The sequence below is a fragment of the Pleurodeles waltl genome, chromosome 7 (genome assembly GCF_031143425.1).
Source record: "Pleurodeles waltl isolate 20211129_DDA chromosome 7, aPleWal1.hap1.20221129, whole genome shotgun sequence".
Lineage (NCBI taxonomy): Eukaryota > Metazoa > Chordata > Amphibia > Caudata > Salamandridae > Pleurodeles > Pleurodeles waltl.
Window position 1 is genome coordinate 218833632 of NC_090446.1, and position 21957 is coordinate 218855588.

At 41.9% G+C, this 21957-nt stretch overlaps 1 protein-coding gene and 1 pseudogene across 1 annotated transcript in view; one reads left to right on the forward strand and one right to left on the reverse strand.

Moving 5' to 3' along the window:
• RAE1 (ribonucleic acid export 1) overlaps positions 1-15496 on the reverse strand; it is a 96467-nt gene extending 80971 nt beyond the window's left edge. Inside the window, exon 1 of the mRNA XM_069243592.1 lies at positions 15375-15496. The gene's annotated coding sequence lies outside the window, so the exon portion shown is untranslated. The remainder of the gene's footprint in view (positions 1-15374) is intronic.
• A 349-nt stretch (positions 15497-15845) lies between these two features.
• LOC138303981 (high mobility group protein B2 pseudogene) lies at positions 15846-17235 on the forward strand (annotated as a pseudogene).
• The last annotated feature ends 4722 nt before the right edge of the window (positions 17236-21957 follow it).

Consider the following 21957-nt stretch of genomic DNA (forward strand, 5'->3'; position numbering starts at 1 on the left):
GGTAACCGCCTGGAGGGCCTAGTAAGAGTGGTGCACTTTAAAAACTATAGCCCCATTGCAATAATAGCAACCATAATACTCACAGCTACTCCTGTTTGATCACTTTATCGCCCCTACCACCATATCAGCACGAGCTACAACATGCCTGGTGTGTCAAGGCTGACCCAGGACTAGGCTCTGTGGCAAATCGCTGTGGAGATGTCCAGAGTGCTCACGCCCCACGGCCCTGAGTGACCATCTCAAGCACCCCAGGCACAAAGGGGATCCTCACCCACCCTTAGCCTCTCTTCTGTTGAAAACTGCTGAGGAGCCAGTGCTACGAGGGAGAGACAGCTGGCTGGTTGTGGTCCTCTGGCACGGCAGTGGATAGAATTCAGTGTGTTGACTTGAATTGAGCAAAGGCAGTTCGTGGGCGAGGACACTTTGAGGATGCTTGCCAGGTCTCGGGATTTTTAATACTGGGAGCCTCAGTGGCTGGCGTCTCAGCATCTGGAGCTATCCACACACCAATGCACAGCCAACACAAGTCTGAGATAGAGATGCTCTGTGTTATAAAGTGGGAAATAGCAGCTCATCTTGAGAAAGGTGAAATACACCACAAACCCCGGCAACATCACTGTCTCACCTTGTAATGAATGCACCTCAGCGAGTAGTCCAATGGAATCCCCAAACGGAGCATTATCCTGTTTGCTTTTTCTTCACAAAACGCCATGCAGCAAACTTGACTCAAAAGGAACAACATTGCGGATTTCATCTGACTCTTTTCTTCTAAATGAAGAGGACTACAAGGGCATGGAATCACTTAACGATCAAGTAATTTCACTGATTCCCACGCACAACACACACACCCTAGTAATAAATACATCTGGGCTAAAATGTTCTATTGAGAATGACAAAACAAAAATTAGAACCTCAGATAAATTCGAAATACCATTCATACAATTAATATTGGGAATCATGAAAGCTGTGTGCAGAACCCTTGACATCATAACAGGAGCATTATCGGCACAGTCAATTAAATTAGATGACTAATCTCAAGTGTTATGATAATCATAAATGCCCATTTTGAACACTGATCACAGAATGGGTGCGATAGTAGAAGTTGTAGAAAGTAAACTTAGATTACCAGCAGACTAAAAAGAGGCATGCACCTGCTCACCAATCCAAAACAGTTGTCCAAATTATCAGAAGCAATCTCTATTCTATTAGACTGCAAGATGAAAATAGCAAAAGGGTTCGCATCTCGGACTGTAGATCACATGAAGTGAGCACCCAAACTGTAAACTCGTGAAATAGCTCATAAATGCTCCCCTTATGCTAGCATCAAGGTAGCAAATAACTTACCTATTTCAGCAATAACAAAGTCAAATTTACTTATATCCAAAAACTACAGGTTCCTACCTTGGGAAAAAGGACTATTATTGCAAGAAGACCGCTCAAGAAAAGGACTCAACAAGCAAATGAGAACAGCAAGACATCCAACCTGAAGTGGGAAAATTAAAACTGCCTACTACGGTGTAAATTTTGCAAGAACAAAAAGAAAACGACAGACATCCAAAGAACACATACCCCACACACTGGCTGCCATAAATAACATACTTCACTCATCAAAGCCGGCTTTCTGTGTGATAAATTGGGTATAATCCACATACGTCAAAAGACTGCCAACGGTTTACAACCAGACAAAATTGCTGCCCGAGGACAGCACAATATACTGCTTCGGGCAACCAAACCACCATGGTCCTGTAAGCTACACCTGCCAACTGTGCCACATGGGCCGCATCAACTCACTGTGAAACAAGAGGATCAGAGCTAGCCACTTGGATGGGAAGGACCTTGAGATAATCCCAAGGCCTTCTGTGGCAGAGATGCATATGTCAATAGACAATTAAGGGGCGGTGGCCTATGGAGCAAGCCTGGATTGGTTGGGACCCTAACAATCCAGTACTAGATACCAGACAATATAACAAGGGCTGTAGCCTTCCGTGACACCGACAACACTGCAAACGTATCACTAAATGACAGCGTGGTGAATTTTCATTCCAAGGTATAGTTTCGACCCAGAGTGCATCTAAACACAATAGGATCTTCAAATGCGACCCAGAGTTTAGATTCTACCACAGAAAGGCATACGTTTGACCCTAGAATGATCGTCCACTCATTCAATTTATTTATGTTTTGGAACTCAATTAAGGTCCACATAAAAAAAGACATTAAAACCATACATTTATCCCTACAACAGTTTACGCACATAAACAGATTGAACACATTTAAAAATCCATAAAATTTCTATAAAGAGTTTAACATTGATTTTTACAAATATACTATCACAAAATACAGTACTCCAATTAAAGTGCGAGGAACATTCTATATTAACAATAAAAAGTAAAAGGCAATTAGGCAGATCAAATATTAAGAAGACACATTGCTCGATTGAGGCAGAAACAACTAATAGTCACGATTCATACCCAGGATTTCATAAAAATACATTAGTGCTTCAAAGCAGAAACCATATAAAATATAAGGTAAAATATAAGCGAAAGCCATCGGATCCCTTGCTCGTCTACGTAAAAAAACAATGGTTAAAGATATGAATGAGCACATAGATACTTTGCCAAACCACTTATATCCTATAGGTGTAATAAAATGTGTTATTATAAAGAATCCACCCAATTATATTCAGCCATACAGCGTCCTTGACTCGGTTTCCAAGGGAAAAAAATGAGCCTACTTTTTAATGCATGTAGTTAGAATAAATGCAAAAAAACATTAAAAAAAATTAAAGAGTCTGAAGCAGAATAAAAAGTCTAAATTTATCAATAAGTTCCAAGCCATAAAGGAGAGATGTGGGGATTTTAGCTTGACATACTGATAAAAGGTGTGCAAAATGCCTCCTTCCTGTAGCTGTGTATAGAGCCCCAAGACCTCTTGCTTGACCCTCGGCTTACGATTTATTAGAGGATATATGAGCTACAGCACTAAAATTCCCCACAAACGATTTTCCCTAAAAAAAGGATATGATTCCACAACTTCCAGTTTTTTCAATCCTAGCGACCAAGGTAAGTTAGGAAATTTCGTCTTTCTATTGCCATGAAAGCAAAGAACCTTACTTTTTGAGGCATTAATCTTGTAAAAGTAGGACTCCGAATATTTTGACAGATACTGGAGCCGATTCTGAAGACCTTTGGGTGTTAAATCAAAAATTATAATGTTATTAGCATATAACAGGCAACAGAGTACCCACTTATTTAGGGGATAAAGTCCTTGCTCTGAGACAAAAAAAGAGGGAAAATCTGAAATGTATAGGGAAAAGAGCAAGGGTGCCCACTCGCTAAGGCAAGTCAGATTTCATGAAGGAGAGAGCTATTTTTAGGGTGTTATAGCCTGTTCTGGTCGGCTCACAAAGAAAGTGTTGTGTTCACTCAGAAAGTGAATAAGCGATAAAGATGCCTTTAAATCTTGTTTTTATTTTGTCACATTTATTCTGGGTTCAGAGAGAGATATCAAATGTCAGCTTGTGCCTTCATACAATTTGCTGCTTATTTTAGCCTGGAGGATGGGATTTACTTTTCTTTCTCTGACTAAAAAAGTTAGAGGATTTTGTAAACTGAACTAACAATTGTGCTGTACAAAGTGTGTGAAATGAAAGGCTGTAGGATCTCAGTTTTTTTTTTTAACACACAGCATTTAAATAGCTTGTAAATCAACTGTGCAAACATTTCAACATATACTTTGGTAGTTATGAATCCACATTTTTGTAACACTGTGTGATGAAAAAAGATTTCAACAGGATGAATACAAAACAGAACACTTTACTTGGTGATGCAGAAATAAATATTGTTGAAACCCAACGTTCAGATTATTGTCTATACGCTGTATAGTTTTACTAGTAAAACGGCATGTTAGTGGGAAAGGTTGTGGTCATTTCAATTGAAAATGTGTTATTTGCATATGATAATGGACTACCACACCATGCTTTAGTGATTTATTTATTACAACTGAGGTTGTAAACAAACTGAGAAATTTTCCTGCACCCACCCTACTGACAATGCTATTAGTGAAATAAGAGGCAAGTAAGTTAATCGCTTGTTAACTAGTTTAATCAATGCATCCTTAAACACATCAAAATCCTCATCCTGAATGGATCCTTGCGGTAAGGTCCTAAAGACCATTTGGCCTTCATACCCAAGTCAATGTAGCAGTATATTTTTCCCTCTCCTGTGACATTCCATCCTCATCAATGGCTCTTAAGTATGTAAAAAAACTCTTCTTTCCACCTAGCCCAGGGTTCTGCAAAGTCAGTCCTGGAGAGCTGGGTCCATGCCAGATTTTTAGCATATCCACGTTTAGAAAAAAGATGTTTGAGAAATCTACATTTTCCTAAATGTGGATATGCTAAAAACCTGGCATGGTCCCGGCGCTCCAGGACCAACTTTGCCGAACCCTTACCTAGCCCATGGCATGGGGGGGGGGGGATCCCCTTCATTTTGTAAAAACTTGGCAGGAAGTTCAAATTGCATGTTCCCTCTTCCAGATCCCAGAATCAATAAACTAATAGAATTGATATCACAGCTCAAAAATTGAAAAAACAAAACAAAAACAAAAAAAGTCTGTTATTGCGAACCACAAGCACTGTAGGACAGTAGGCGATCTCGCTGTTGTTAAAAAAAAAATTAAAAATAAAAATTCATTGTCTAGAAAGCAAATAAGTTTCCTGCCGCAGCTGCTCCATATACAGCAACAAAATCAGGGTGCAAGGTCCAGAAGAATTCTTGAGGAAATGCGGAGATCGCGTTAAACTGGATACGCAGTGCTAACAAAAAAATGTGGCAGCAACTTAGTAACGCGTCCTTGTTGCCAGGTTACAAGAAACGCAATAGTCGCGTCAAACCTTGCGTGCAGCACAGTAAAAAAAACACCTCAATAGAAATGTGTCCTTGGCAACCCTGTAGCTAGGCTGCAAGGAACGCGATAGCCGAGTACGCAATGAACTGTGTAATCAACTCGCATGTGGTGAGTGTTGCCAAGCAACAACCAAGCGAACGCGATAGACGCGATGTCTAAATGTGTCTATCGTTACACAATGACAGGTAGACCTCTCAAGGCTGCCAAAACACACACCACGTAATTGCAGTCAATAAAAACAAATAACAGTACCAGCACATCCAGCAAGCCACGTTGCAGATAACGAAGTCCACGCGGAGTCCTATGCCGTGAGAGCAGAGAAAGCAGCACCACCCCTGCGCCAAATTTGTAAAATTCAGACGTAGACGGAAGAAAATAACAGTAGCATTTATTGTGGACAGCGCAGAGCACCCAGCCTCGAAGCTTCCCCACCAACAAATAAACTTCTCACATTCTACAGTCCTCGCATTCCACATTCCAGAATACATCCCCTAGGCAACCCCACAGTTCTAATGATAAAATACAACACACGCCACACAAACCACTTCATACCTTGAATAAAAAGATGCGGAGCGCTTTAAATTAAAGCACTGGATAGCAAATGTCCTTAAAAACAGGCATGTAACAGAGAAGGATGAAATATGTCTGCTAGAAGCTTGAAAGATTTATAAATAACTTATAAAAAAAAGAAAAAGGTAGCCAACATAACAAGGCATGGAAAGCTCTGCAGGCTACAACTTACCAAAAAAACACTCCTGGAGATTATTACATGGGGGAGTGAAGGAAGGCAAAGAACTTAGAATCAAACAAACTCCGAAAGATCGATCCAGCACTTTATCGTTTTACCAGGAGGCTCCTGATGAAGGCAAAGAGGGGGCGCAAGAATAAAACATTACACAAACTGGCTAACACTCATTTATTTCACGCCCTTAAACCAAGCTTCAAGAATGTAGTCAGAAAGAGGTAGCTGGTGTTATCCAGAGACAAAAATCTTTGAAAGCTCTGGTACGACAGAGATACCGTTGATGAATTCCGAACAACCAGGACCTGTGGCCTGCTGCATTACCAACCCCCTTCAATTCAAGCTGGATGCAGGAGGTGGTACCAGTCTCACTGACAACCTCCATAATTATTTACATTCATAAGAAAAGGGAAAGCAATGACCCTTCCAACTATCACCCCATCTCTCTAACTAGATGGGGGGGGTCACAAAAAGCAAATTAAAATCTTCTATTATCAGGGCTCAAGACATAGTCAGATGACAGTCAAATTATACTGCATCTCCAGATTGGCTTTTGTAAGGGACAAAGTACAATAGATCAAGTCATTGGCTGTAACTAATCTGCTCCAAATACATTAGTTTGAGAAACTGTACAATTTATGGTCTTAATGGCTTTCCACTGTGTCAATAGACCAACACTTTAGAACATTCAAGAGAAGCAAGGCCTACTAACAAGTGGTTAAGGGTCTTGGTAGATTTGCACAGTGGCAATAAACCGGGAAATATATGGAGCCAATGAAGAGTAACTGGGGACTTCCACATGACCAGTGAAGTAAGACATCTGTATGTTAGCTCTGGCGTTGTTCATCAACTATATAAGCAGTGTAGGAAAATGAACTATCCTATTGTAGTCTCGATGCTCTGAAATTGGACAAAGAACATATACCAATCCTGTTATTCACAGACGGTGCAGTGATACTTGCATGTACGTAAAATTCAATACATTGTCTCCTACCTGGATTTCAGACTTCCTGTGGAAATGGGATGCTTAACATGAAAAAAGAAGTTCTGGAACATCAAACCAAAATCAAAGCTTATATCAACTTTTAAAATCTATGGCAAGCCACTCAAAAGCGTACAATAATATGACTATTTCGCTATATGCACTGACACAAAAGACAATTGGGAAGATCAAAGAGCAAAACAATCTTGAGCCAACAGGCCGGTGTAGTAAGAAGATTCTTGAAAAATGTTAGACCTATGCAGATGCTCAAAGGGCGAATATGAACAATCATTTCATGCTGGTATTAGAAAAATCATTAAATGTCTGGAAATATTACTGATGTCCATTTTTCTTAAACACAACACACGTCATGCATGTTCTGCTACGAGACGGACTTGAAGGATATTTCTCTGGCTGTAAAATCATACATCTATGCAGCTTGGAAAATAATAGATGTTAAAAGACTGTCCCAGAGGGAATGCCCCTTGATATAGTAAATTGTCTTCTGCAAATGTATGTTCCCTATTCTGACAATGTATTGCACGTTCCCGATAACCTACTAAAAAAAAAAACTTGCCCATGCAGACTGGTGAAGGGACACTCGATTGGTTGAAAATCACAGTGGACTTATTAAAAGGCACTTGAACTAGACACAACGCTAGTTTCAAAGTTGACATGGGTTTGGGAGTTAAGAAAGGTCTCCTCTCACTAAAATCAGAGACCTCTTCTACGTTCTGATACATGTCGTGCAAAAGAACTTGCACTATCTGTATATATGTGTCTGCGCATATTGTTTCACACTCTCATTCCACTACTTTTTCAAAGCCCTATTTATTTAAGTTTAACCATTGTAATTGTAAAGGCATATTGTTGAAAACGAAAAAGAACCCTGATTTGACGAAGAGCACTTAAATGTTCAGAATCCACATAATCAGAAAGATGCATGATCAGAGCTTTGCTACAATCCAAAGCCTAGCCAATAGGATTCCTGTATTATCACAGAGGCTAATATTATAAGTATTACATAATTAGAAAGTTGTTGCAATTTGTCGCATCTTTGCATGGGGTGAAACAGGATAAGTGGATTTTTTGCAGGACAAGTAGATTTATCAAGAATCCAGTCCTTTGGGAAAGCAGATATTTTATAAAATGCCACACCTCTGTTTCCACAAAAGAAGGAAATGGGTGTGGCTGAGCTGTAACGGTATGTTATAAGAGAAGAACTCAAGAACGAAACGAACAAACAGTTGCGCTGTGCGAGTTACCCGAGGCACTCTTTCCCATCTAACTATCTGCTACTGCTGCTCCCTTTGGGTTGGCTACTTGAATGCCACAAGTATACCCACTCTTATCAACCACAGCCAGTTGGATCATGCAACTACTACATCACTCAGTTCCCCATGCAAGGAGTCAGTTTATGGGTGTGTTCTGTCTGACAACTGGCTCCTATAAAGAACTGATAAAAATCATCCAACACAGAACTCAACCCAGAATTTGGAACAGATCACTGTCAAAGTCAAATAACTCTGCAACCCACCAGCATCTTATAAGGCTAAAGGTGCATGAAAAAGAACGTGCTTTGAGGAGCCCTCTGTGGGCAACATACTCCAAACCAAAGAACAAATAATATACACAGTGAGCAATAGCGTACAGAATACTCTGGCCTTTGTTGGAGACATGACCATATATAACCTTGGGAACACAAAAAGGCTCCTCAGTCACCAATATCTCTGTGAAAGCTACCTTGCAGATCACCTACACAGAAAGAAAGCTAAAAGAACCCTATTAATAAGCAGAAACAATTACATGTAGCACTGTTGTACTTTTGGTAGATTACTGAACTTAACAACAGAGATCTTAGTTTAATAAATTTATACAACTGACTGGAATATCAATCGGCAATTTATCCAAGTTTCTACGCCCCTATTAAGCTTCAGGATTAAGATTTGACTGTCAATCTCACCACCCCTGAAAGTCAAAGCATACTGAGAAATTAAGCTAGCTTCCAATTAGCACCTGGTTATTGTAGTTCCAGGAAAAATATGCACTATTTCTCCAAAGGATTGCCAGCGTTTCTAGTTTACAGGCCATGGAACAAAAGCCCGACGTCAAGATATCAAAACCTACTGTATTAAAATACTCGAGATGCAAGCGTTTTCTACAGATAATCAAGAAATTACAATCTGTCAGTCGTTTCGACTGCCCATCAGTGTCGATATTAATTTAAATAATAATATTGATAAATCGATTTAATTTAGCGTTTTATATGACAACTGCCACTCCCAAGTGTTATGAAGTAAGTACACTGGCTCTTCTTGTTCCTTCCGTTAAAAGTTTATTTCCAGTTATAATGTACAGACAGAGATACATGCGCTTGCCAAACCGGCACAACTCCGACCTTTCATATGAAAACATTCCAATCCCCTGTCACAGCCTGCTCCGACATTCCACTGCCCCTGATGTCATAGCATTCTTCTTTTACATTCGAACTAATACATCACTACACATCCCCTGCCCTTTAAAATAAAATAAAAAATCACAAAAAAACAATAAGAAAAATAATAATAATATATATATAAATATATTTTTATTTAATCACACAAAAATGTTTCTAATACCTTTGATTTTCTCAGAACCCTGCCGAAACAACTTTTCACTTCACCACAAGCTACATTTTTATTCTGTTCACGCTCATTCACATTACATTCAAATTCTCCCATATTAATAGGAGTCCCCTAACAGCCACTAGCTTCCAATTCCCCAATAACTCTAGAATCTTTGTTACCATCAATATCACACTCCAACCACCAATATTTGTTATTATTACCTTCCAGCAAATCAACCTGCACAAATTGTTGTTTGCAAGGCTTAAGAATAGCAATGCGACTCATGTGACATACACTGCCATCATCCAAAATGACAGTATTTCTCATCACTTTCTTAATTCTTATAGGCTCGCCAAACTTGCTCTCACCTTTAGCCACTTTCCTTACGGATTTCACTCTCACCCAATCTCCCACATTCAAATGTACTTCCTTAGTGCCATATTTATTATTAAAATACTTCTTGTTCTTTTCTTGTGAACCCTTTATGCACCTTCTTACATGTTCCTTGCTCCAAAGTACTTGTCTGCTTCTTTGCATCCAACCAGGGTTAATCTTTGAAAATGGAATTCTACCTCGCATTATATCAAGTGGACTTTAACCTATTGTCTCATGAGGTGTTATAAGCCCATAACATTTTCCTTAACTCAGAATCTATATTACTTTTGTTTCCATGCTTTGCAATTTGAATGATGCCCTTGAAAATCCAACTTATACGTTCCACTACAGCATTCCCCCTGGGATGATACAAAGCTGTAAACCTTTGTTCAATACCAGTCATTTTAGCAAACGTTTTCATTTCCTCAGATTTAAATTGAACACTATTGTCCGTCAATAAAATTCTGGGAAATCCTTCCCTCAAAAATATTTCCTCCCAAAAATGTATCACTGCCTTAGTATAAATTTTTTGTAACACAGAAAATTCAATCCCCTTGAAAACAAATCAACTAAAACCACAATAAACTTTGAAGTCCCATCATGCCATGTAATAGGACCCAGAATGTCTAAAGCAACTTCATCCCATGGTATATTAGGACAACTTGAAAAAGAAATCGGCGGGTTAAGTGTCTTTTGAGCTTTGTCGCTATTCTCACACTCCATGCAGTCACGTACAAATCTCTCAAATTCTACATCAATTTTTGGCCACCAATAAAGTACTTTAATTCCTCTTTTGGTGCGAGATATTCCTGAATGACCTTCATGTCCAATAGCGATAAGTTTATTTCTAATACCACAGGGAGGAATAATCTTCCCACCTCTACACACAAAATCACCTTCAATACTCAATTCATCTCTCACTTCCCAAAATGCTCTTAACATATCACTGCTTTTGACTTTCTTGTCATTATACCAGCCAAACATCACTTTGTTTTTAACTTCTTTCAACACTTCATCTTTCTCATACTCCATGATCCATTCTTCTTTTTGCAATGAGCTTAAAATATTCCCATCAAACACACCAGCTACACACCAGTCATTCCATGGATCTTGATCCAGCTCTCTCAAAGGTAGGGACATTCTACTTAAAAAAATCTGCAGTAACATTTTTTACCCCAGGAACATACTGCACTTCATATAAGAAATCTTGTAGTCTCATAGATAGTCTAGCTTTCTCGCAGATGCTCTACATAAACCTTCCGTAGTTAACAATTTAGTAAGGGGCTTATGGTCAGTCCGTATGATGCATTTTTGCCCCCAAACAAATTTCCGAAAGTGTTCTAATGCCCATACACATGCCAAAGTTTCTCTCTCTATCAGAGTATTTTTCCTCTGTGGGAGACAAAGAACAGGATGCAAATGCAACCACATATTCTTTACCCACATTGTCACTCTCTGTTAATACACTACCAAGGCCCTTACCACTCGCATCCGTAGTGATAATAGAACAAGCTTTTGGATCGTACCCATGCAACATTGGAGCACTCCCAATTGCATTCTTAATTTTCTGAAAAGCCTTCTGACAACTTACATTGCATTCAAATTTCACTTTGTTTTTTAGTAACAGTCTCATTTGGTAGGTTTTATCTGAAAAGTTTTCTACAAATTTTGAATAAAACTCGGCTAGACCTAAAAAGGATCTCAAAACATCTTTAGATGTGGGGCATGGGGCATTCTTAATAGCTTCCACCAACTTTTTTTTTAGGTCTTATGCCTTCATGATCAATCTCATGTCCTAAATAAGTTACTTTTCTCTGTGCAAATCTACATTTACTGCTCTCTGCGGTCAAACCTTTTTCTTGTAAGATGTTCAAAACATTCCTCAATTCCTTATCATGATGTTTCTTGCTACTTCCCATAACTAAAATATCATCCTGAAAGAATGTAACATTAGGCAAATGTCCAAATAACTGCGCCATCAACCTTTGAAAGACGGCAGCCGCCAACGCCAAACCAAATGGCATACGTTTGAAACGAAAACAACCCCATGGTGTACAAAACGTTGTAAGATGTCTGCTATGATAATCCAACCTAACCCGGTGGTAAGCAGATGACAAGTCCAAAGTGGAAAACCATTTAGCATCTCTCGTGGCAGACAACATCTCATCAATACGAGGCAAAGGAAACCGATCTACTATGATATTATTGTTCAAACCTCTCAAATCCACACACAAACGCACTTTGCCATTAGCTTTACGTGCAACAACCAAAGGTGAAACCCACTCAGAAGCTTCAACTGGTTCTATAATCTGTGAATTTTGTAACCTGTCCAACTCTTTTTTTTACCTCATCCCTGACAATAAACAGAATATCCTGTACCTTATGAATTTTTGGTTTGGCATCCTTTTTGAGTCTAATCTGATGTGTGAAGCCTTTCAGTTGACCTACTTGCCCATTGAACACTCCTGGAAACTTTTGTGTGACCCATTTTTTTGTGTCTTCTTCATCACACATTACTAAGACTTGCTCTACACTGTTAGGATCTAGCACAATATGTAGTTTCTTTTTGTCTTTCCTGCCTAATCCCGACGGACCATCTTTAGCCACATATAATTTACATACTGCTTGTCTTTGCTTAAATTTGAATACCAGCAATCTAAAACCAATAATATCTATACTATCACCAGTGTAACTTTCAGGAGAAATGTCAGAGGTTTCTAAATGTTCCCCTAAACTATGTACAAAATGCTTTTGCCATGTGCTTTCTGAAACAATAGTGTATGGGGAACCAGAGTCTGCTGCCACTTGCAGCATAACTCCCCCAAATGATACCCAACACAAGGGTTTGTTTGACATTTGTCCTGAAATATTCAAAACCAGTTTTGTGACCCCTCAGTTTATAATTCACGCCTTCATCACTGTCATCAGAACAGTCTTCCACCACCTCCTTAATGCAGGCCACTTTATTGTTCACCTTCTTCATTTGTTTCTTCCTGCACACCCTAGCAAAATGGCCTACAATTCCACATTCCAAACATTTCGCATTTTTAGCTGGACATCCATCAAATTTTGCAGAATGATAGGAACTCCCGCAACGGAAACACTCATTTCTGGATCGATCAGGCATGTTAGATTTTTGATTCTTTGCAAAAGTTTGATTTTTCTCTTTTTTAAAGTCATTATCCCGCTTCTCCATGGACCATTAGTTGTGCTTCCGATCATTAATTTTGGCAACGACTTCTTCAGAGTTCTTATCCTGTGCCAAAGTAATTTTCGCACATCTTTCAGATAACTCTGCTTTCTTCACTAAAGCAATAACATCCTTTAGACTGGATTCGCCTTCAATCCACAACCTCTCTTGAATAGATTTGTTTTTAGTATACATTACAATCTGGTCCCGTACCAGTTCATCATGTAGACCAGCAAACCTACATGAGCTAGCTAAATGTTTTAAAGCAGAAACGTAGCTCTCTATGTCCTCGTGTTTCTCTTGTTTCCTGTGGAAAAATGTGTGACGAGTAACCGCAATGCAAACAGCAGGAGAAAAATTATCATTTAAATCCAAAATAGCACTCTGAAACACATCTTCATAGTCTCTATCGTGTTTTTGTAGTTGATTGTAAATACGAAGACCTTCAGGACCTAAACAGTGCATTAAGATCCTTTTTTTTCTTTCAGCAGAGATTAAACCATTGCAATCTTCTAAATTTGCGATGTAATTCAAAAAATATTCCTTCCACTCCTTCCAATGTACAGCTGGTTCTCCAGGAGACGCTAAAAATTCCTTGGCTGTACTCAACTGCAAAGAAAGCGACGTCCCTGTACCAGAAGAATCTCCACTCGAAGACATATTGTATTAAAAATTACAGCTGTAAAATATAACTCTTTAGCTTACTTCTTCAGCAAGACATGTATCTCTGTTAATAATAATTTCTGTTAATTTTCCTTTGTGCCGGATAAACTTCAGCAATGATGTTGCTAAAAAGTTAAGAATAGTAAAAATAATACCATGTACTTGGTACTAATGAACATTAAAAGGGCGCTGTTCCTGCTCCCATGTAACTTCCAGCGCAAGAACCAGCACATTCACAAGACATTGTTATTAAGCATTATGTTGTCCAGGCAACCAGTAACCACGCGTGGTGCACGCGAGGGCCGACGCGATAAAAAATCTAACGTTTGAGCAGCAAACATGCGCCTCAAACAAAGTAAACAAACGGCAACTGTATTAGAGAAAGAGAAAAAAAATTAAAAAAACTTCCCTCACTTGCTTAAAATAAGTTGCCTTTAACAAAGCAGGTCCGAAAATAGCTGCCCTCCAATCCTCAATGTCTGTTGCCTTCCAATAATTGCAGTTTTCTAGGTCCAATGCTTGCTGCTTTACGATCCTGCTTGTCGCCATGTGAAGTAAGTACACTGGCTCTTCTTGTTCCTTCCGTTAAAAGTTTATTTCCAGTTATAATGTACAGACAGAGATACATGCGCTCGCCAAACCGGCACAACTCCGACCTTTCATATGAAAACATTCCAATCCCCCTCTCACAGCCTGCCCCGACATTCCACTGCCCCTGATGTCATAGCATTCTTCTTTTACATTCAAACTAATACATCACCACATGTTACTATGATATATCTAATGGTACTCAATTAACCACTGAAGGACAGGAGTTGTAGAAGAGAACACCGAAAACGTCACCTGCGGACTACACCCATATCAGATGGCAAGTGTTTAACTTATAGGATTTTTTACGCATCATGGTAAAACCTTAATGACATGAAACTGTCTGGGGGGCTCCAAGTCCAACTTGCTCTGTCTTTCACGTATGGAAATAAAGAATCCCATCGCTCTGAGATTGCACTGGCATCACTGTGTACGATTACTTTAGTTTCATACTGTATCCGACTTCAAACCCACTACTGCTGCCTCATTAATTTGGGAGTAACTTGTGTTGCCGAGTTGCGTGAAATAGAAAAGGCAGTCTATTATGATGTTATGTTTGTCGTGACGACATGCATGATGCGAGGTGTGGAATGTTGGCATGTAGCTGACGACAGTTGGAGAGAGCTTGAGGGATGGTTCATATTTCATGTTGGTTTAGGAATAAATGTTACGTTTATACCACAACCTGCTGGACCGTATCATTACACAGTTCTTGGACAACAATGGCTGTTCATACAACTCACACCAAATACCACCCTATGACATGGAAAAAAGTTGCGCAATACACACGATCAAATACATTATCACAAATGATTTTTTCAGCATGCATTACACAGTGATGTGTGCCTTTGAAGTTTTAACAGTGAGTGTTACCATCCAACTGAACCCTAATCATTTTATCGACCAAGGAAGGATATAAAGATGAGTCTACACAGTCTGAATAGGATGTGTCTTAAGTAAACCTACATTTCTAAAGAAGATGCATAACACGCTGGACTACAGGAGCGGAGGGAAATCTAGAAGCAGGCGTGCTAGTGATGGCTTACTCTGCAACCCGTCGTCCAAAATAAATCCCTTAAGTGAAAAAGATGGGAAGATCTGGCTACTGTCAAATCATAGGGAAATGGGCAGGGGCATTCGACCACAGCTGGCTGTCAGAATGAGAGCGGGTGGGCCCGCACACACCTGGCGCCAAGCAAGGTGAGGGTTAGTGAAAGCATGGGGCTGTCACCGAGTTTGCTGTCCCCAAAGACGTCCAGTGAGATTCTGTTCGTTTCCCAACTGTTAAGAAGACCTGCCCTGGCTCTTTCGATTTATACTCACCACACAGGGCTCACCGGCAGGCAGCAAATACACACTGAAACCGCTTGCTTGGTCAGGGACAGCACATTGACACTCTCAGACAGCTCCCTTGCACTTCCGCTTCCGGTTGGTGCCGGCGCGACAGGAAGTCTTTGTGAAAGGGATAAATCCAGCGGCCATCTTGGCATAATAATGCTCTGTGCAAAATACAACTGAACTACCGAAAATAAGCTATAGTCATATAAATGACCAGATCATTCTCATCTGAATCGATTCATATTTTATTTATTTTATGAGTGCATTGTTGTGGAAACTTCGGCTTTTCGTATCACAACAAATATCGTTTTTATAATAAAAAAAAGACTGACAGTATTGTAACATCAAAATATGTTATTCCTTGCAAAGTTTCTTGTATAGCCGTTCAGGCACTTCAATTAGATTATTTATGAGGGGGAGAATGCAGTACAAAGTTAAGCTTCCGGTGCATAATTCTCTCTAGTCCCTCACTTCCTTTCTATTGTGTTCGCGCAGTTGCTCCGCCGCCGGTGTTCTAACCGCACCGCATCTTCGCCTATGCTGGTGCCGCTACCAACGCGCTTCCCCCCCTCCCTGAAGCCGCCATGGGTAGATCAGAGAAGCCCAGGGCGCGGATGTCCCCCTTCTCCTTCTTCGTGCAGGCTTGCAAGGCAGAGATCCGCAGGAGGCACCCCGAGGCGCGGGTGAGCGTGGCCGTGCTCTCCCGGGCCTGCAGCGAGCGCTGGCGTAGCACCACAGCCCGGGAGAGGGCCATGTTCGAGCACCTGGCCCAGGGCGACAAGGAGCGCTGGGAGAGAGAACGAGGGGGCGCGATCCCCGCCCGTGCCCGGCCCCGCAAGGACCCCCGCGCGCCCAAGAAGCCGCTCACAGCCTTCTTCCTCTTCGCTTCCTCGTACCGGCCCCAGCTCCGGGCAGAGTGTCCCGGTCTGTCCGTCCCCGAGCAGGCCAAGAGGCTGGGCCAGAAGTGGTCCGAGCAAAGCCCCGAGGCGCGGCGGCCTTTCGAGCTCAGAGCCGCCGTCCTAAAGGAGAAGTACGAGGCAGAGGTGGCGGCCTATCAGAGCGTGGCCCTGGGCCAAGGGGAGCCGCTTACAATTGGGGAGGGCGACAAGAGAAACGATGTGGGCTCCCAGGACTTAAAAGGATCAAACGAAAGACAACAGAAGAACGACATAGAGTCAAACTACAGTGGAGTGGCTGACGAAGCACACGGAATTGAGGGGCCCCACGCCATACGGCCTCTGGAAAAGGGTGGGACCGAAAAGGATGGCCTGGAGACGCACCACCGTAGAGGAGCCAGGTGGGAGTTGACAGAGAAGAACCGGGCGGAGGCTCGCTGTTCTGGGTCCAGGGATATGGAGAAGCACTCGGCAGAAGACCACTGCAGCAAAGAGGTAAATGAGCGGAAACATCAGAAGACGACACCCACTATAGAGGACATTCAGGAACTCAGTGAGGAGAGTGAAGAGGATGGCGTTGACCACTGTGTGATGCGGATGGGGAATGTCACAGAGCTAGTGACGAAACAAGACCCAGAGGTGGAAGAAGATAGGGGAGAGGACGATGAAGAGATGGAGGAAGGCGGACTTGTTGAAGATGGGACTTGAGGCTTGGAACACAGCAGTGCTTTCCCATAGATCCGTTTGTTATGTTTCAGCTGTGGTATGTATACTGAAGAAACTGTCCACCTTGAAGCGATCTCGGAAGAAAAACATATCTGATTAGCTACTCTTATCAATGGCATTTGTGATATCTGCATGATAGAGGACCAGTGGTGTGATGTCGCCGTTCTTTGTCTTTGTTTGATTACATCTTTTTTACTTTTTTATAATAAAGGTGTTATAAAGTACAGTTTACTCCGTTTTTCTGCACAGAAATACCGCCAAACTACTGATTCACCCTTACTGTCAGATATCAGAGGCAGTAAAGAGTGATGAATGCAGATCCTATATTTACGACCGATCTTCACAACAAGGTAGTAATGGCGCCTCGTTTGTTTGATATCTTAGAGGTAGTTTGTAAGATAGGTCAGTCTGACGAACAGAATGGGATCCCTAAAACCTTATTAACATTTGGTCTAGGATGAGTCAGACATGACATGTAAGAGGGTCCAACATAATAACGGGTGCTACCAGCAAAACATGTTGCAGTGTTTGTATCAATATGTTTTTATTGTCCAGACTTGTGAATAGTAACCACTTTACCTTGCCAGTTGGGTGGTAGTTAATTTCACGTTACTGCCCTCTTCCCAAATTTGTGGTACGTTTACGTGGAATTAGGAAAATAATCTCTTAAATATTCTCACAGAATTACTTATAAGGCAAATGGATTAGGTTTAGAGGAGTCTGCTCCCACGGAGGTGGGTGATTCTGGTGATATCAGCAAGAGAGCAAAAGCCTCTGTTAATATAGTAGCCTTCATATTTATTTTGAAGGCAGGCATGTTAGGTTGGTGCGTATGGTATGGGTAGAGCGAGGCCCAGGAATCTCTCTCTGTGCTCCTTCTATTTGAATCACACGAGGACAGTGTGTAGCAGAAGCTTCTGTTAATAAAATCAAGAACTTGCACGTTTTGAAAAACGGAAAGAAATAGTTTAAACCTTATTCCTTGTGCCACTGAGAGTAACTACATTTTCACTGAGCCAGTTCTCAGGTTGCAAATAAGGGAAGCATTAGCAAAATTAACTACTTTACATTCCTTGTTCAGCATTTAATCTTGCCTCCTTGAAAAACCAGGCCACCCAATTATCCAGCGTGTGATGTGGTCGCCATGGTGTTAATATAACTAGTTATTGCATGTGTTCATCCATAAGCTAGTTTAAGCAAACAAACAATATTCGTGTAAGCGTACACAGGCTGTGTTCTCTTTTTAAAAATGTTTTATTTAACAATTGCTCATTTGACAGTACAGTGGCGAAGAAAACAGTGCGAAATAGTGTAGATTGACTGACTGACTGACACAAAGTACAACCATTGCATAAATATTAGGATATAATATAACAAGGAACGTACTGACAGTTTGGAAACTGCTCCTCCCACAAGAAATGTAAACACAGGGATGACAGAATATTAGGAGTCGCAACAGTCCCACCCATTAAACAAACCCCGGTAGCTGTGCTACCCACTCCACACATTTTCCCATTTGTGAGGGCAGCATCTGCTGAGGTATAAAGTGTGTTCAGGCTGCTGGCAACAATCTAGGTCTGCTTCACAGTCATCCACACATGGGTGGAGAGACGGCACCCTAAGTCAATGCAGTATTGCGTGTGGCAACAGCCGCTGCTAGCACCAGCCAGATTCTTGGCTATCTGGACCAAGACACTCCAGGCCTGTAACCCATACCATTTTTCTCAATTCCCCCGCTCCCCAAATGCCTTGGATTACAGGGCATCCCGCAGGACATGAAAGTAGGTTCCCTCCTAGCCACATTCTTTCAAGCATAAAGAAGTAGCTGCTCTCCCCATTTGGTGTAGTTGAGGTCTGGAAAAGTATGTTCTATGTAGTATCTAACTGAACTAATCTAAAATGATTGCATATTGCAACTTCTCTGGGACCGTGGCCTCTACCCAGTCATCATCCTCAAGAACTCCTAGGTCTCTTTCTCTTGAGACCTTCAGGGGCTCTAGGGGACCTGGGGAGTTGTACACTATTTTCCTGTACATAGTGGAAATGGCTTTATCCGTCAGGGGATCGGACAGTAGATGGTCTTCCAATAGGGCAGCTGAAGGCAAATGTTCTCCCTCTACGATATGACCCCACAGAGCATGACCCATCTGCTGGTGTTGGAATCGCTCAGAGTCTCCCATTTCATACTCTCATTGAAGGGTCTTAGAGGACACGTATGTCTGCTCCCTCCACACATCGACCAAAAGGTCAAGATCAATCAACACCCATTTTGTAAAATCCTCTGAGGCCTCCCACCTCACCCAAGAGTTTGCTGTCCCATAGTGCGGTCATTTCCATCAGCTTACCCTCTCAGCTCAAGTACTAAGTAGCCTCTCTCCACGCCCTCACCACTCTGAGTGTGCGGGCAAATCTCCATCTTGCCTCCTGCGAGAAAAGAGAGGGGGTAGCTTAGTGCCCACAGCCATTCCGTCTACATGTTAGGAAGGCAAAATAGAAACCTGTGACTCTACCCCACTTTTTCCTTCACGAGCTAAATGGAACTCAAAGTTTTTAACTTGACCTAAACAAGAGGTACTGAGGTTTTGTCTGGAGTTGGGGAGTGGGAAAAGCACCATGTCCTAATTCCGCTCAGACGGTCGAGGGAGTAAATAGGAGCTTTTTGGCCCATCCGTGGTGGTTGAGGCCTTTTATAACTGATGTCCTAGAGCCTGACAATGAGCTCTGAGCAACTGGGCCAAGTACCCCTTCAGTACTTGTCTCTCAGTGGTAGCACAGGCTCATGTAGTCAAAAGCTTCTTGTGGAAGCGGTAGATACAAGGTTAGCACATGCCCAAGACTCCAAGTACACCCAGCAATCCCAATACATTATTTTCCAGTCAGATAACTTGCTTATAAGTAAAAAATAGTATTTATAAATAAACACAAAGTGAAATACGGCACACCACAAATAATATATGCAGTAGGTTTAAGGAAGGTAGCCTAGCGTTATCTGGGTCAGCTCTCGAGTTTGACTTTCCTATCAGGGAATTGTGGTTATTCCCTATTCATGCGAGGCAATACTCAGACAGGGCCCTCCGAGAAAATTCTAGTCTTAGAAGTTTCACAATGGCATTTAGAAAGTCATGTGTCCCCTCACCGTAGTGCTTCTGTTCAATCAACAAGGTCCCCCAGAGGGTTGACAACCTATAAGTCTTATGTGCTGAAGTTCAGAGTCCATGTGCACGTAGTCAGCCTGTCAAGGCTGCAGACATCCATGCTGCTTCTCTGGTCCTGCAGTATGTCTCTATCCCCGAGTCTAGCGACAAGTTTCAGGTACTTTAGGTTTGGGTGGTTTAATTAATGCAACCAGCAACTTCTTTGCTGCACAATGCCTCGAGGCCAACAGTGCCTTCAGATTTCCATGCTGCACGTGGCTACAGCTCCATTCTCTGTACAGTGGCATGTCAGTTTATCCGCCATTAACCTTCTCCATAGCCCTCACCTGCATACAGGGGTTGCATACACAGCACTCAAGGTGGTGTCTATCTTCCAGTCACAACACTACACAGGGCAACATCCCTAGCCTCCTCAAAGCACTGCAATATTGGGACGGTCCTTAAAATTAACTGTGCCCCCCCCCCACCCCCCACACCTGACATATGTGGGTTTGGAATAATGCACATGTGCAAACGGGCCAATCAGTACAGCGATCCAAATGGACCAGAATCTCACACTTGACTCCCAGGATCCACTTGGCAGGAACCCCTCTGGACTTCACTCACTGCAGGCAGTCTCCTTCTCAGAGGGTCCTCTGGTCTCGGGTAAGGCAGAAGCTGGTGTTTCATGGCAAGTGACGTCCCCTCAACAAGTAGGAGACTAGCAGACCTGCAGTCCCCGGTCCTAGACATAAAAGGCAGAAGTTGTGCTGAGTTTTTCTGCGCTGATGTACAGCTTCAGTTTGGTAGTCTTGTGAGGCTCAAGCTCCCCCTTTTATAATCCATTTTCAGACATAAATGGAATTTAGCAACTGTGGCTTTGAAGTTTGTGTCATGTGGGCTGGCCACTTTGAAGCTCCCTCTCTTCTGTATTATCCATCCTCTTCAGAACAGTGTATCACAGCAGTGGTTTCTCCAAACTTAGTGGTCCCAAAACACAGGCCATTGGAGTCACTACTAGATCATACCTGGATGTCAACCTCACTGATATGTTTATCAAAAGGTTAAAAAGGCCTCCTTACAAAGTCCTACAAGCATGCTCTTCCTGTAGGCCCCCAGCATGGTAACAAACCCAAACCATGCAGCTCAGAATGCAACCCAGATTCAGCACCACCCCCTATGTAGCAGAAGTGATGCCCTCATGACCTGCACCTTCTTGGAGTCTATCCTTTCCTGCAAACTGCTTTCTTCTGGTCATTGCAAATCAGGAATGGTTACAGTATCATCCTAGGGCTAACGTGGGGGCTGTTCACTGGTCAACACACCTGATGTGGTCCGAGCCATAATGACGTCTGGTCCTGATACCAAGCAAGGGGCAATCAAATCACTGCCCAAAAGACAACCAGTACCTTGCTTTTCCTTCACCCCAACACTGACCATGGTTGCCTTGCGATTGAGCTAAATCTAAACTCTGGCAAGTAGGCCAAGGCTGAGTTAAGCATAGACTAGTGGGACTTAACATAAATTAACCAATAGGCCTAACCCCAGTGACAAGTAATGAGGCCTGTTCACTCTAATAAGCATTATTACCTAAAACACTATGCTCGTGCTTCTTCACTCCCAGTGAAGGCAATAGCCTTCCACCACGTGGCATAACCATAGTCTGTGGATAGCCCTAGGTCATGGTGCACATGTAAGATCTATGTTCACTCATGACAAAAAATCAGCACATAAGATCAAGATACCACTGCTGCTGGGGCTCTCAGGGCATGGGTAAGGGTCTATTAACTTGTGAGACACTTTTCTGTCCCT